Raw genomic sequence first — 15,968 nt, forward strand, 5'->3', positions numbered from 1 at the left:
AGTAAATAAACACTTTATTAGGTACACCTTACTAGTACTGGGTTGGACCCCCTTTTGCCTTCAGAACTGCCTTAATCCTTCGTGACAGATTCAACAAGGTACTGGAAATATTTCTCAGAGATTTTGGTCCATATTGACATGATAGCATCACGCACTTGCTGCAGATTTGTTGGCTGCACATCCATGATGTGAGTCTCCCGTTCCACCACATCCCAAAGGTGCTCTATTGGATTGAGATCTGGTGATTGTGGAGGCCATTTGAGTATAGTGAACTCAGTGTCATGTTCAAGAAACCAGTCTGATAAGATTGGCGCTTTATGACATGGTGGGTTATCCAGCTGGAAGTTACTATCAGAAGTTACACTGTGGTCATAAAGGGATAGACATGGTTAGCAGCTATACTCAGGTAGGCTGTGGTGTTGACACAATGCTCGATTGGCACTAATGGGCCCAAAGTGGCCAAAAATATCCCCCACACCATTACACCACCACCATAAGCCTGATCTGTTGATAAAAGGCAGAATGAGTCCTTGCTTTCATGCTGTTGACACCAAATTCTGACTCTACCATCTGAATGCAGAAATCGAGACTCATCAGACCAGGCAATGTTTTTCCAATCTTTTATTGTCCAGTTTTGGTGAGTCTATGAGAATTGTAGCCTCAGTTTCTTGTTCTTAGCTTACAGAAGTGGCACCCGGTGTGGGCATCCGCCTCAGGTTTGGATGTGTTGTGCATTCAGAGATACTCTTCTGCATACGTCGGTTGTAACAAGTGGTCATTTAAGTTGCTGTTGCCTTTCTATCAGCTGTAAGCAGTCTGGTTATTCTCCTCTGACATCAACAAGGCATCTGCACCCATATAACTGCCGCTAACTGGATATTTTCTCTTTGTCAGACCATTATCTGTCAATTCTAGAGATGATTGTGCTTGAAAAACCCAATAGATCAGCAGTTTCTGAAATACTCAGACCAGCGCATCTGGCACCAACAACCATGTCACGTTCAAAGTCATTTAAATCAGCTTTTTTTTGCCCATTCTGATGCTCGGTTTGAACTGCAGCAGATCATCTTGACCATATCTGCGTGCCTAAATTCATTGAATTGCTGCCATTTGATTGGCTGATTAGAAGTTTGCTTCAACAAGCAGTTGAACATAATTAATACCTAATACCTAATAAAGTGGCCTGAGAGTGTACATTAACTAACCTGAGCTAATGATGAGCATAACACAGTTTTACAGCATTTATTAATCTTTGTTAATGCTAGAAAAAACAAATATTCATGTTCATAGTAGTACAAAAATACAAACTTTGAAAGAGTTAAGTAATGTATTACTAAATATTGGAATGCACATAAAAATGAAGTGCTGTTTAATTTTAATTTTCCTTTTTTTTTGTTCACATTACCTTATAAATGCTAATAAATTAAATATCATTTAAAGCTTCATTTTAAAATGAATGAAATATTTTATTAGTGAATGGAAATGCTGACATTCATGTTTTGTATCCAAGATTTCTGAAACCTCATGCTGCACCCGGTTCAAATGTTATCACTTGATTGAATTATCAGGGGTTATCATCTGATATGGGCCAGTCGGCGCCTTCTGTGCCTACTAATAGTCTCAGAAGGCTGTTATCATCCATCCACATGGTTAATCAGCTATTCTAATAGATGTTTTTACATTTCTGTGATGGTTAGGTTTAGGGTTAGGATAGGGGTAGATGTATATTAAATAAAAATGGGAAATTTAATAAATAATATAAATATTCTTGCTAACTTCCGGCCGTAGTCATATGTGATCTATAGCTGAATAACCATGTGGATGGAACATAAAAACCTTCTTAGTCTACTTGTAGGCAGGATATAGTACACCCAGTGGTTGGCAGCTTCTGTGTTTGCATTGCTTGAAAAGATGAGATGTATTCAGTATAAATTACAGCTGCCTCTACAATATCTCTCATTGTGAATGCATTTCACCATCACTGACTGAATGTATGATAGCCTCCTCATTATTGCTTGGGTTTAAATTGTTTGCCAGAATAATGGTTTGTTTATTTAAAGTGCAATGTTAGAGTGTTGTTTGCTCAACTTGTATTATGCAGCATCGTAGTGTATCCGGAGAAGACTTGAGTTTGTTTTACTTTATGTTCTTTTTTCTTTGAGAAAATGTAATGGTTGCTTCAGTGGAAGAGCCAAGTATAGTTCTTAGAGACTGGTCACATATCTCATATCAAACTGTGTGGAAAAGGGAGGTACATCTGGGCTCTCATTGTTTCTTTTTTTGCTAAGCAACCATCAACCATAGTCTGTGAATCCACCACAGATAAAGCCTTGCTGAATCTCTGATACATTTTATTCATTCATTCATTCATTTTCTTTTCGGCTTCGTCTCTTAATCTGGAAAGTGACCCGCCAACTTATCCAGCATTTGTTTTACACAGCAGCTGCACTTCCAGCTGCAACCCATCACTGGGAAACACCCATCCACTCTCATTCACAGACATGTTTGGACTGTGGGAGAAACTGGAGCAACCGGAGGAATCCCACGCCAACACAGGGAGAACATGCAAACTCCACACAGAAATGCCAACTGACCCAGCCAAGGCTTGAACCAGCAACCCAGCCACAAGTTTTATTTATGAATAAAATAAAAACACTGCAGTATGAGGGTGCTTTGCATTTGTCTGAGGTCATTGGTCCTCATACAGTATAGTTTTTACTGAAATATTGTATATGAGTAAATCCATTACCTTAAAAACAACAAAATAAGTTTACTTAAAAAAAAAAAAAAGTCAATAAACCCATTGACTAGGACTGCACGATTCTGCCTAAATTGAGAGTCAAGATCTTTTTCAGTTTGAAAAATCAAGCAGATTCAGGCGGATTGGTGCAGTGGCAGCAGTAAAGCAGTCGATGTACTAGTCCGTTGTGGAAAAGAAGAAGCTGAGCCTAAAGGCAAAGCTTTCGATTTACCTGTCAATCTACGTTCCTACTCTCTACCAATGGTCATGAGCTTTGGGTCATGACTGAAAGGACAAGACCTCAGATACAAGCAGAAGAAATTAGTTTCCTTTGAAGGGTGGCAGGGCGCACTCTCATGGATAGGGTGAGAAGCTCTGAAACCCAGGAGCAGCTTGGAGTAGAGCCGCTGCTCCTCCACATCAAGAGAAGTCAGCTGAGGTGGCTCCGGCATCTCTTTCGGGTGCGGAGGTGTTCCAGGCATGTGCCACCGGGAGGAGGCCTCGGGAAAGACCCAGGACACGCTGGAGGGACTATGTCTCTTGGCTGGCCTGGCAACGCATCGGGATCCCCCGGAGGAGCTGAAGGAAGTGTCTGGGCAAAGGGGAGTTAGCAGTTTTCTCCTAAGACTGCTGCCACCGCAACACGGCCACGGAAAAGCGACAAAAAATAAATGAATGAATGAAAATCAAGATCACGACTTCTTACAATTCTGTAAATGTAAAATAAAGGTTAATATGAGAATGTTATTATTATCGTTTTTTTAATCAAACATATGGTAAAACAACAATTGTAAAATCTGGCCTAAGTGTAGTTGTTTATTCACAGTAAAGTGATGGCATCAGAATATAAGTTTTCATAATTCTAAAGCTGAATTATTGCATTTGAGACATATGCTTGTCATTTATTCTCACGCACAACTCTCAAAAAACAAATGAAGTGCTTGTCTTAATCATAATTCTAAAATGCAATATGACCATTTAAAGGATGTACATGCTTTATGATTTCACTTTTACAGCCAATTGCGCTCATGTCATGGCTGCCGTCACTTTGATGGAAAAAAACCTACAGTTGAAGTCAGAATTATTATCCCCCCCCCCCCCCCCCTTCATTTTTCCCCCATTTTCTGTTTAATGAAGAGAATATTTTCCAATACATTTCTAAACATAATAGTTTTAATGACTCATTTCTAATAACTGACTTATTTTATCTTTACCATGATGACAGTAAATAATATTTGACTAGATATTTTTCAAAGCACTCCTATACAGCTTTAAGTGACAAATAAAGGCTTAACTAGGTTAATTAGGTTAACTAGGCAGGTTAGGGTAATTAGGCTAGGTATTGTGTAATGATGGTTTGTTCTGTAGACTATCCAAATAAAATAGCTTAAAGGGGCTAATAATTTTGACCTCAAAATGGTGTTTAAAAAAATTAAAAACTGCTTTTCTACTAGCCAAAATAAAACAAATAAAACTTTCCCCAGAGGAAAAAAATATTATCAGACATCCTGTAAAAAATGTCTTGCTCTGTTAAACCTCATTTTGGAAATATTTAAAAAAGAAAATAAAAATTCAAATGGAGGCTAATAATTTTGAGTTCAACTGTACATGCATATAATACTTACCGCGCAGCTCTCAAATAATCGCTTTGTGCAATAAGCTGAACGTAATTTACAACCTGTGCGGGTACTGTTAATACATAATTCGTGGGCAAGCACGTGTCTCCTCAGTATTAAACAAACAGTATGTCAGCTCACATGTCGTTTCGCGGCAGCGAATACATCATTGCATTTTTGGGGGGAATTATAAATACAGTATGTGACTCTTTCAACACTATATGGAGATGTCCACGTTGCTGAGCAATGTATGTAAAACAATGTGAAGACTTGTGCGACTGCCTTTATGCTTCTCCCGAACTTGAATATATAATTGGCTGAATCGTAAACCTGCTGGACTAAGACTGTGTGGAGGGTCGAATCAAGATCATGATCTTTTTTTGATTAATTGTGCAGCCCTACCATTGACTTAACTTCTATTATTACGCACCTAGTTTGTTTTCGTAATAATTATAATACTAATATAAAATGATTACTCTCTCTTTTAAGTAGTCAATTAATCACTTTTTATAGTGCAATATGTGAACAGGCTCGCCAGCAGAACCAGTTCTGAACTGGCAAAAGCACTGGCTCTGAACTAACACCCAGTTCATGTTGACGGAAAAGAGTTATTAGTAATCTACAGTGTTTACCTGTCAGATTTTACTAATGGTATGGAGCTCACTTGAGGCCTCAGCTGAAATGATACAAAAAAAATACAAACCAAGCCAAACAGAGCTGTACCATGCAGTGGAAAAGTGGCATTATATACATGTCTTGAAGCTATTAAAATAGCCTTAAGGTAAGAACAACGCACAAGGGCTAAAAAACCTACTTCTCAAACACACACATAGCATCATGTCCTGCCCCCTGTCGGGACATCTGAGCAACTGGGAGGGATGTGAGCTGAAATAGCAGAGCAGACTGACGTTTGGAGCCGAACATCCTCTAGCTGCTGCAGCTGACAGACAGACAGGTAAAGCATACTGGGAGCTGGAGTCTGACAGACAAACAGAGGCAAAACAGGCAGCGTTTTGGGGAGTTGGGTTTTGGACACGGAGCAACAGGAGATGAGATGTGTCTGTCTCTGATAGAGATGATGGAATTGCCACTTGCTGTGACAAAATGAGAGGATTAACGTCATGTACTGCACGTGTGTTCAGAAACAGAGCAATGCCTTGAGCCTCCGACTGAGAAAGCAGCATCTACTGTCAAGGTCTTTTTCACCATGGTAAAAGCACAAGAAAGGGTGCTTGATACAGCTTATGCACCTTTTCAAATAAATTACACAGGCCACGTACACACTGCAGCTAAATATGGCTGTCATTTCTCTTCTTAGGGCTTAATGCTGTTCTGAACACAGTTTGTTTACAGGACAGACAACCATATCTACAAGTGAACTCATTCCTAAACCAAATGCAGGTGGTGACGACTACATTTAAACTTCATGTACAGGATATACATACAATGTTCAGACCCAAACAACTCATTGTTAAAGACAAAATTAGGAGTTTGAGCACTTTATGCAGCTCTACTAGAAACTAGAGAAATACTAAGTTCATTTTGGTTGTATATAGAAATGTATATAGGAGAATATTATTTGTCTGTTCACTCTCAAAAATAAACAGTGGCGTAGCGGACGGGCCCGCAGGGCACGCACCGCGGGGGGCCCCCGCGTGATTAGGGGGCTCCGCGTCATCGCGATTTTCAATAATTGAAAATCCACCGGCAACCGCGATAATCAAACTCTTGGGAACAACTGTGGTCGGAACCAAAGTTCACCAATGTTGCCAACTTAGCGACTTTATCACTAGATTTAGCGACTTTTTAGACCCCCCTAGCGACAAATCTAGCGACTTTTTTGTCTGTTATTGAAGATTTTTTTTAGACTGTCATTTGTCCATACTGTACCGTCCCTACTCTTCTCAACGAGCTGCGTGTGATGCCGCCGGCTCCTCTCCCGCCTCACAGCACTGACAGGCGGCCCAGTCAGTCCTCTACAGCAGCCTCTCCCACCTGCAGCCCGAGAGCAGATCACCCCTCTGCGTACCGACGACAAATGATTTAGCACAGGCAGTGTGAAGGTATTTCTCTTGTACAGTCTAACCGATCTACTTCTACTTTATTTTAACAATTTCATTGGACCGTTTATTCTTTTCTTGTTCACAATCACAGATATTTTAGTGACAGATTACTGCACATTCACTACACATCTATAATGACATACTGTATTCAAACAGCAATAAATTTAGTTAAATAAACATGCTTATATAAAGTGTAGTGCAATTATAAATACCCCTTTATTAACCATAGGCTGTTAAACAAACAGAAACGGTAAAACGTGATGACGTCAGTGATATGCAAAATGAAGAATGACGTATCCCCCCCCCTCTTCATCAGGGGGCCCGTCAGCGATCCCTGCAGTGGGGCCTCCGCATTTTGTGCTACGCCACTGAAAATAAAGTCACAAGAGCTGGTGCTGTGTAAGTCTTTTATCAAAATGTACATGTTTGTACCGAACAGGTCCACATTGGTATCTTAAAGTCCCAACTCATCCAAGTCATCTTGCAATGCCTATGATATATTTAGCCTAAAACCTAATTATATTTTCTTAATTTCACTTAAAATGATATTTAATTATAAAAATAATGAATGATTATTTTCACTTAAAAGGATAGTTATCCAGATAGTTTTAGACATTAAAGAGTGCCAAGTTTTGCAGAAGGGAGGATTTGGCAGCAGCATTAAAACTGAGTGCTTTGCTCTTTTTTTGGCCAATCAGAAAACAGGACAATTAGAAATAGCATTTTGCACAGTTTTTAAAGTAAAACAGTGAAGCATATCAGTGTTTATTTACCCTTTTATTATATATCAGTAATAGCCCAGTCAAATGTGACAAATGTTGACGTTTGTACCGGTAATTTAAAAGGTCACAGAATTTCCAAATATCTGTATAATCAGCTTCTCTGAATGCAATAATTATTACTTTCTGTAAAATGTTAGTAGATGCTTTATAAATTATCAGATAAAATCCCCAAAATGCAAGTAAAATGTCGTCATTTAAAGTATTTTTTTTCCCCAGAATATGACAACTGGTCAGAAAAACAAATATTTTAATTTATTGTAACTGAAAATCAAGGTTATTCCACAAATACAAATTCTTAAATGAATAGTTCATCCAAAAATACAAATGTACTCACTTTTTACTCACCCTCAAATGTTCCAAACTTTTATGAGTTTCTTTCTTCTGTTGAACACAAAAATATTTTGAGACTTTCGTCAGTTTTGACTGAGACTTTTATCTAGTTATTTGGCTCGATGGTAGAAAAGCAGCTAAAAACTAAACAAAACGAAATCTAAACAAAAATGCTTAAAGTCATAAAAATGTGGAGAAGGAAATGCCATGGTTTGGGGTGTTGTCTCTTTGGCTCTTTCTGAGTCTCTTTGTTGGATCGCACAGCAAAACTGATAAAGCAGTTTCTTGAAAATGAAAACATTGGAATAAAGACAGGCTAGAGCCCTGATCTAAACCTGATTAAAAGTCTTTGGATTTTGGATTGGTCTAGTCTCAGAAACAATCTACCTTCACAAAATTGTTAAAGAGAATAAATTAGAACCGATCAACATATTGACAGAAATATTAATGAGAAATTTTAGCTGTAATTTTTCTTTAATCCTTGAAATGATCATGGCCTTTCTCTCATTTTGGTCACTGTTTACAACGAAATAAAAAAGTTTAGTTGAAGTGCCTTGGTTACATTGAAAAATGCTTCTACTAGTTCTGCTAGCAAAGTAGACGACTAAAATTCCTTCAAGTTTTAAACAAGTAAGATTATATTATCACTGAAAGAAATCTTTTCATAAATAAATTTTCATAAATTGTTCTCTTACTTTGATCTCCACAGTCTATTGTACAGTTAATGGGGTTAACATAACTCTCATTAGCAATAGCATGACAACATCTCGCAAACAACCTTAATTGAGTCAAGAACAGAAGTTGACATTCAGCATACAAAACACAACAGCGGTAACAATTAACTTTGACAATAAGACTTTGAACATTAGAGAAACGCTCTAATATTGACAACAAAGATAGTTCAAATGACAAATACATTCATAAAAATGTAACAAAGCAACAGCTTAGTTTAATAATGTTGCTATGCAATCTGACAGTCAGCATAGTATCTGTCCCTATAAGAAATGTGGAGAATTCTCAATGTTTGAGTTACATAATACAACAGAACAAGCGACATAGTTCTGTTTAGCTCTTTCACACTGGCAGGCCATTGTTATTTATCAGCCTTGAACATGCTGTTATTTATAACTACAGTGCAAATTCAAATTCACTTTCAAACAAAACAAATAGTTGTTTGACATCAAAATCTCAGCCACGGCCTCCAAATAAAACCAAAAATAATTGACAACCCCAATCCAAACCACCAATGCAGTACACAACCCTTCTCTCTCAGACAAACACGCTCATCAAAGTACGCTGGGATGAATTATACACTCGTCTCATAATCCGGAGGTCACATCGGCTATGAACTTGATTGAAATGAATGAGAGAATTAGCCTGCAGTCATTCAGATTCCTGCCTTTGAAGCACCTCAGTCCTATTGGCAGCTTCACAATCAGAGCTACAGATGTCCGTCTGTCAAAGTGCCTGGAGCTGCTGCATACCGGCTGAGGGCGGACAGACAGGAGGTTGGATCTGCGCGATATTTCTGAACAGATGACAGAAGTGAATTATTCACATTGTTATGGAAGCCCCCTCTCCTCCTTCATAAATCTTCCTCTCCTGATGGAAACAACGGCAGATCAGGAAGAGAAGGACTAATACCTTCTTCTCTCTCACTTTAACAAAGACCTAAAGTCTAAAGTCTGCATCAGGAAAGCAACAAAATGTTGCACACATAATAATAATCCCAAAAAAGCAGACATTAGCCCCTTTCACACAGTGATACCGGTAAATATCTGGAAATTTCCGGAACGACTTTACCGGTATATTCAAAAAAGCGCTGTTCACACAGGCGAGGATGTTACGTAAATTTTCCGGAAAAGAGCATTCACACATCCATTCCAAAATACCGGTATATTCTGACATCATTCACCACAAATGAGCTTTAAACGGCTGCGCTTGTATTTGTTAACATTTGACTAAATTACAAACTCTGTGGATGATCAATATTGTGCACAACTTTCGCAGGATCACTTTCGCATGTCGAGATGTTCATAATATGTGCGTGTGCAGGCGCTCACAGGCTGTTTCACAGGCACACACAAAGCTTGAAGGTAAACAAACAACGGCTTATCATAAGCATCTCATCGATGATTATTTACACAGTTGGCATTAAGAAGAACATATAAACGTGATCTGACTAACTTCTAGCAGCTAAATGTGTCTGGAAAAATATTCAAAGGCTTTTATTCTCATAAACCAGGTGGACGTAAATGCGTCTGACTGTTGTGATTGGCTAAAGCAGACGTCTCACGTCAGCACGTTCTAGACGTGCACGCGCTTATTACGGCAATCTTCCTTCTGCATTCACACAGCGCAGCATTCCGGCAAATTACCGGTAATGTTACAACTTCTCTTTCCGGAAAATAGCCAGAACAAATTTACCGGTATTTTCAAAAAGGACCTGTTCACACATACAACCTTTCCGGAAAATTGCCGGCAATTTTTCGGAAAGGTCTGTATGTGTGAAAGGGGCTAATGACGCAGTAATTGGCTTCTTGTGGTAATCTGAAAACGCAGAAATAATGGAATGGACTGTTAAGAGTCTTGATCTAAACCTGATTAAAATCTCTGAAAGATTTGCTGCCGACAAAAGTAATTAAATACACTTCCTACTTATTTGTAACCTCCAAAACGTACAATCATTGCTGTTCTCTATTTTTGATCTCAGTGTTTTGCACAAAATAAAGAGTTTCTGCAGTCCTAAAAAGTAAAACAATGTCAAATTAAAAAATGCAGGCCTTAAATTTACTCAAATACTGTGTTAAAGGTTTTAAATCTTGCTAAACAGACCTTTATTTTCCTACTTGTCTATAATGCTAGCTCTAATAATCACTGAAAGGCTTCTATGGTGATTTACAATGATTTATCAATGGTGTTTGTATGCTCTTTCCTTTCTGCTAGTCCACATAAAGTTTTGTGTCTACAAATAAGACTAACATTGTGATATACAATAGGTCTTGAATTTATTCATACATAATATGCCAAAAATGTCTTAAATTAAATAAAAACAACTTGAATTTAAATGAACTAAAACACAAGTTGAACATTATTAGTACTATTATTATTGTTGGGGGGAGGACGTTGTGCATGTTTATATTATGTTTACACCTCTTTTAATGGGGTTGTTATACAAATGTGCATTATACACATCATTATGGCACCCTCTCCTCCATAAATCTTCCTCTCCTGGTGGCTGATCAGGGAGAGAAGGACTGATTCTTGCTTCTTTCTCACTTTAACAATCTAAGCATCAGAAAAGCAACAAGATGTTGCACACTGAAAAATAATCCCATGATAACAGACACTGACACAGTAATTGACTCCTTGAGGTAATTTTAGGTGGTATTAATGGAGCTTGACTGCAGAGCAAATGGAACATTTCATTTTTGGAAAGCAGGTGAAGCAGCGGAGATGGGGTTAAGTTCCTGCCTCATGTACTCGCGGCCAGAGGCTGTTTGTTTCTTTTTAAAATGGGCGACACGCCATATGTGGAGGTCATTAGTCTTGACAAAAAAAGAAATACTGTCCTTCACTTATTATAAAGGACAATGTGTCGATGAGGAAATTAACTTTTTTCCTGTCACACTTTTTTGTCCAAAGGACCTTGACTTTTTCCTCTGTTGCAGTTTCTAATAAATAGGACAGTGTTTGTTTGTAATATAGAAGAAACATGTCACAACTACAGCTGGGCAATACACAATGTGCACAAAGCAAAGGGGAGCATTTTAATACATTAAATCAAATCTGCACTAATAAATTTTTTAAAAGATCACAATCTTGACTCAAACAACAACACAATATTATTGTAATCCTAGGACCACAGTCTATAAAACTATTGACAAATACAAACAGCAGAACATTCAAATCTGCATACAAATCGTTTGTAGCTTTAACAAAGATTAATCAGATTTATTTATATACAGGGTTTCTGTAGGTTTCACTAAGTCGAATTTAAGACCTTTTTAAGGCGATCAAGATAAAAATTTTAGACTTATACAGGGCTAAGCGCCAAGGCTTTTTTTTTAAAATGGCCCAGCAGAATTTTTACAGTCCGATTAAAAAACTAATTTAAATTTTGTATTTCTTAGCATTTTAAAAACAAGCAGACCCTAGTTCTATACATGCTAATTAAAAAAAAAAAAAAAAAAAAAACGCTAAAACTCAAAAATTGCTATAATATTAATTATACATAGAGTTTTGTTAAAAGTTTTATTAAGATGTATTTTTGGTCTTTGGGTGTGTGTAGAATTGATTGAGTAGCTTTACATAAGCAAAAGGAAAATTCCGACCAGTTTAAAATGGTTTAAGACCTACGAGACAATAATTCAGTGAGTTTAGGCCTTTTAAAGGCCTAAAATAAAATTTTTGGAATTTAAGGCATTTTAAGATCCACGGACACCCTATATACATTAAAATGGGCGACACGGTGGCTCAGTGGTCACCACTTTCACCTTACAGCAAGAAGGTCACTGGTTCAAGTCCCAGCTGGATCAGTTGGCATTTCTGTTTGGAGTTTGCATGTTCTCCCCATGTTTGCGTATTTTTCCTCCAGGTGCTCCAGTTTCCCCACTCTTCAAAGACATGCGCTATACTACAGAATAATTTAATAAAAACTAAATTGGCCATAGTGTGTGTGTGTGTGTGTGTGTGAATGAGTGTAAATGGATGTTTCCCAATACTGGGTTGCAGCTGGACGGGCATCCACTGTGTAAAACATATGCTGGATAAGTTGGTGATTCATTCCGCTGTGGTGACCCCTGATGAATAAAGACACTAAGCCAAAGGAAAATGAATGAGTGAATACACTGAAAACTATATATTATACAGTGTTATTTTACATTTTATTACTAAATTTATGTACCGCAATGCTGTTATCCTGCAAACCATAAACGTATGATAATTTTATTCATATTTTAGTTCTATTGTAATTTATTTTATTTTATGCAAATGCCCTCCTTTTCCCAGAGATGGGTTGCGGCTGTAAGGGCAACCACTGCGTAAAAACGTGCTGGAAAAGTTGGCGGATTATTCAGCCGTGGCGACCCTGGACTAATAAAGGGATTAAGCTGAAAAGAAAATGAATGAATGAAATGCCCTCCTCTACAAAATTGTCATAATTTATGTAAAATTAGGAATTCTTTCCAAATAATTATTGAAATCATTTTGTGAAAATACTGCAATATTCATTCAATCATCTTCCTTCAGCTTGGTCCCTTTATTCTTCAGAGGTCGCCACAGTGGAATGAACTGTCAACTTATCCAGCATATGTTTTATGCAGCAGATTCCCTTACAGCTGCAACCCATCACTGGGAAACACATACACTACAGACAATTTAGCTTGCATAACTCATCTATACCTATATCCAATTCACCTAAACTCCACACAGAAATGCCATCTGAGGCTCGAACCAGCAACTTTCTTGTTGTGAGGCTACAGCAGCCACCCTCAGTCCATACAAGTAATTTAAAAAGAAAGAAATATCAAAATCTATACAGATAAACAAACAGATATATAAACAAACAGATAAACTTAGACAGACAGACAAAAACCTATTAGGTTAGCTTAATTGCTTTTGCAAATTTAAATGGTTTGAACATAAAACAATTAAGTTGTCCCAAACAAACCTTCAAAAATTGTGTTGATTCGGCTCATTTTAAATACGCACTTTGAATAAGCAGCAAAACTCATTTGAGAGTAGATAGAGACTCAGGTGTGTACAACAACAACAACAACAATGGTAAAAGCCCAAATTTACATTTCACAGATCAGCTTTCTCTGTTTCCTTCAGTAAACATATGACTGCTGACACACACTTTAAAACTTATCGTCCGCATATCCAACTCATCTCTCACCCATGATCTCACCAGCGACTCATCAGCGCATCAAATGCTCCCAAGCTCTGTTTTCCCCCCTCATTCTTAGCAACAATTACCAGCGGCTGATAGACGCGGGCCCCTCCACACAGCGGCCCTCACTGTAGATTGCCAATTTGGACGTTTGTTTCTCGTCTCCTTTTCTTTTACTCATTGTTCTCCTCTCAGGCCAGGCTACTGTCAGGGGGCTCGCGGGAGGCTGCGGTGCCGGGGCCCGGGCCCTACAAGAACGAAAGGGTGTCAAAACACATGGACCAGACCATTTATCATGTAATCTGGAGAGCGAATGGACGGGGCACTATCAGCAATCTGCTATTGATCCGCTGCAGCAGGCCTGCTATTGTTCATCTGAGGAGCAGGACTGGCACACAGCATTAATGAAAGAAACTAAACAATGCATAGCAATCAGAGACACAGATTCACAGGCTTGGCAAGAGATGCGGAGAGAAACAGGAAAGGGAAAGACGAGGGGAAAAGTTTGAAAAGAGAAAGTTTTGGGGTTATATGGGTGACCGTATGTGTGTGCGTGTTATGAGAGAGAAATTCGATTGCATTCCCTTGTCAAGCAGCAGCCATGACTAAGAATCGACCTGAGGAGTCGACCCTGATCCAGACCAACATTTTTAAAACCCAGCAGCACTTAAATCGAGACACCCTCATGCACCATTACTTCAAACCGCATCTGTGTTTAGCCTCAATTAAACACCATTATTACACCATGTGTTGTCCTTGGCACTTTCTGCATTCCAGCTTTCAAAGACTGACTTGCAGCACAAGTAATCAAAATTAAATGACGGAACTGTGTCATAAACAAACAAACAATTAAATATGTCATAGTTGACCAAAGCAGCAGATTATTATAATCATTCATTCATTCTTTTTCTTTTCAGCTTATCATTAATTAGGGATCGCCACAGCGGAATGAACCGCCAACTCATCCAGCATATATTTTCTGCAGCGGATGCCCTTTCAGGTGCAACCCTCCAAACACCCATACACACTCATTCACACACTTTGGAAAATTTAGCCAACATATAGTGTATAACCTATAGTGCATGTGTTTGGACTTGTGGAGGAAACCGGAACTCCACACAGGAATGCCAACAGACCCAGCCAACATATACATATATACATAAAAATCTCCACTTTATATCTGATATAAAGTAGGCCTCATTGTATAAGAAACATTTCATTAAATTACATTTTTCTCTGCCATGTCTTTAAAATATGAACATTTATTTTATCCCAGTGTATTTAATAGAGATTCTGCGCAAGCCTGCTAATCCTGACGGGTGTGTGCGAGTAAACGGCTTTTTGTCCCGTTTTACGCTTGAGCAACTAAATGAACGCCAAAGTCTATCTAACTGATTGTATTGTAATAACATTACAACATCGATGCTGTAAAAGGAACTGTATAAAATGAAAAAAAAAAAGTCACATTGACCGTAACCAAAAGTTTATCAGCATGTGAAGAAACACTAGCTCCACAAATACCCTAATAAAGTTTTGGACATTGAAATTGCTGACAAACATACAGTAAATATCTAGGTGTCATTATAGACAACATGTTGACATTCCATCCTAACAAAAAAGTTCAACAAAGACTGTTTTTTTTTTTTTTTTTTGGTCTTGTAGCTTGGAAATCTGAGTCTGTCAAATAAGAACAGGTTGAGTAGCCTTGTGCAGATGGCAGACAAGATCATCCGATTACCCATTGTATTCTTTGTTTCAGCTGCTGCCATCAAGATGTTGTTTAAGAGTTCCTATATCCAGGACAAACAGAATTAGAAATTCTTTTATAATGGTGGCCATTAGGTCATTAAATGAGTCCAGCGGGGAGAGAGATGCATCTAAAAATTATGTATCGTATGTTCTGTGGTAATAATTTGGTCATGTGTTATGGCACCTTGCTAAAATTTTAGCGTCCCTAAAGAGGATAATAAAGTTTAAGTCTGAAGTCCAAAAGATCAGCCTTGACTTGAAATCCAAATATATTTGCAACACTAGAAATGTCTTTTCTCCCATTTTTATTAATGTAATGCATTTTTGCTGAATAAAACAAAATTGAAAAAATATCTCTATATATATTTTTTAATCATACTGAGCCCAGCAAACAATTTAAGTATTTTAAAGTTGTTAAATTATTGTTAATTTAAATTATTTGTTAATTTAAACAAGTAACTAGTTAATAAACAAATGAACATACAGTATAAAACACAGATACATTTAGATGTAGCTTGCCATAACACAGGCTAAAAAAAAGTACCTATTAAAGTTTAAAAAAGAAGAGCTAAAACAAAGAGAGAGCTTAACCAGCAATTTATAAACCAGCTTGTTTTAACTCCCAGTCAAATAATGTAAAACTGATGTTTTAAACCTCGATGTGCAGCCCAGACAAACACATTCATCAATTGTTTCCATATTCCAGCATGACTGAACATCGCTGCATTTCAGCAGAGGGCAAAAGAGGCGACAGAAGCATTTCTTTTGAATGTGATTCTCCTCTACGCTGCTACG

The 15,968-nt window shown here is 37.9% G+C and overlaps 1 protein-coding gene across 6 annotated transcripts in view; it reads right to left on the minus strand.

Moving 5' to 3' along the window:
* Positions 1-15,968, minus strand: part of LOC147836097 (uncharacterized) — a 158,513-nt gene that overhangs the window by 87,682 nt on the left and 54,863 nt on the right. Inside the window, exons 7-8 of one of the 6 annotated variants that reach the window (XR_015496145.1) lie at positions 13,511-13,672; positions 8,461-9,059 (exon numbers count right to left, since the gene is read on the minus strand). The exons of 4 other annotated variants lie outside the window; for them this stretch is intronic. The gene's annotated coding sequence lies outside the window, so the exon portion shown is untranslated. Of the gene's footprint in view, positions 1-8,460; positions 9,060-13,510; positions 13,673-15,968 lie in introns of those variants that run through there. One more of the 6 variants, XR_015496146.1, reaches the window with a different exon arrangement.

The sequence above is a fragment of the Danio rerio genome, chromosome 7 (assembly GCF_052040795.2).
Source record: "Danio rerio strain M-AB ecotype USA chromosome 7, GRCz13ab, whole genome shotgun sequence".
In the NCBI taxonomy this organism is placed as follows: domain Eukaryota; kingdom Metazoa; phylum Chordata; class Actinopteri; order Cypriniformes; family Danionidae; genus Danio; species Danio rerio.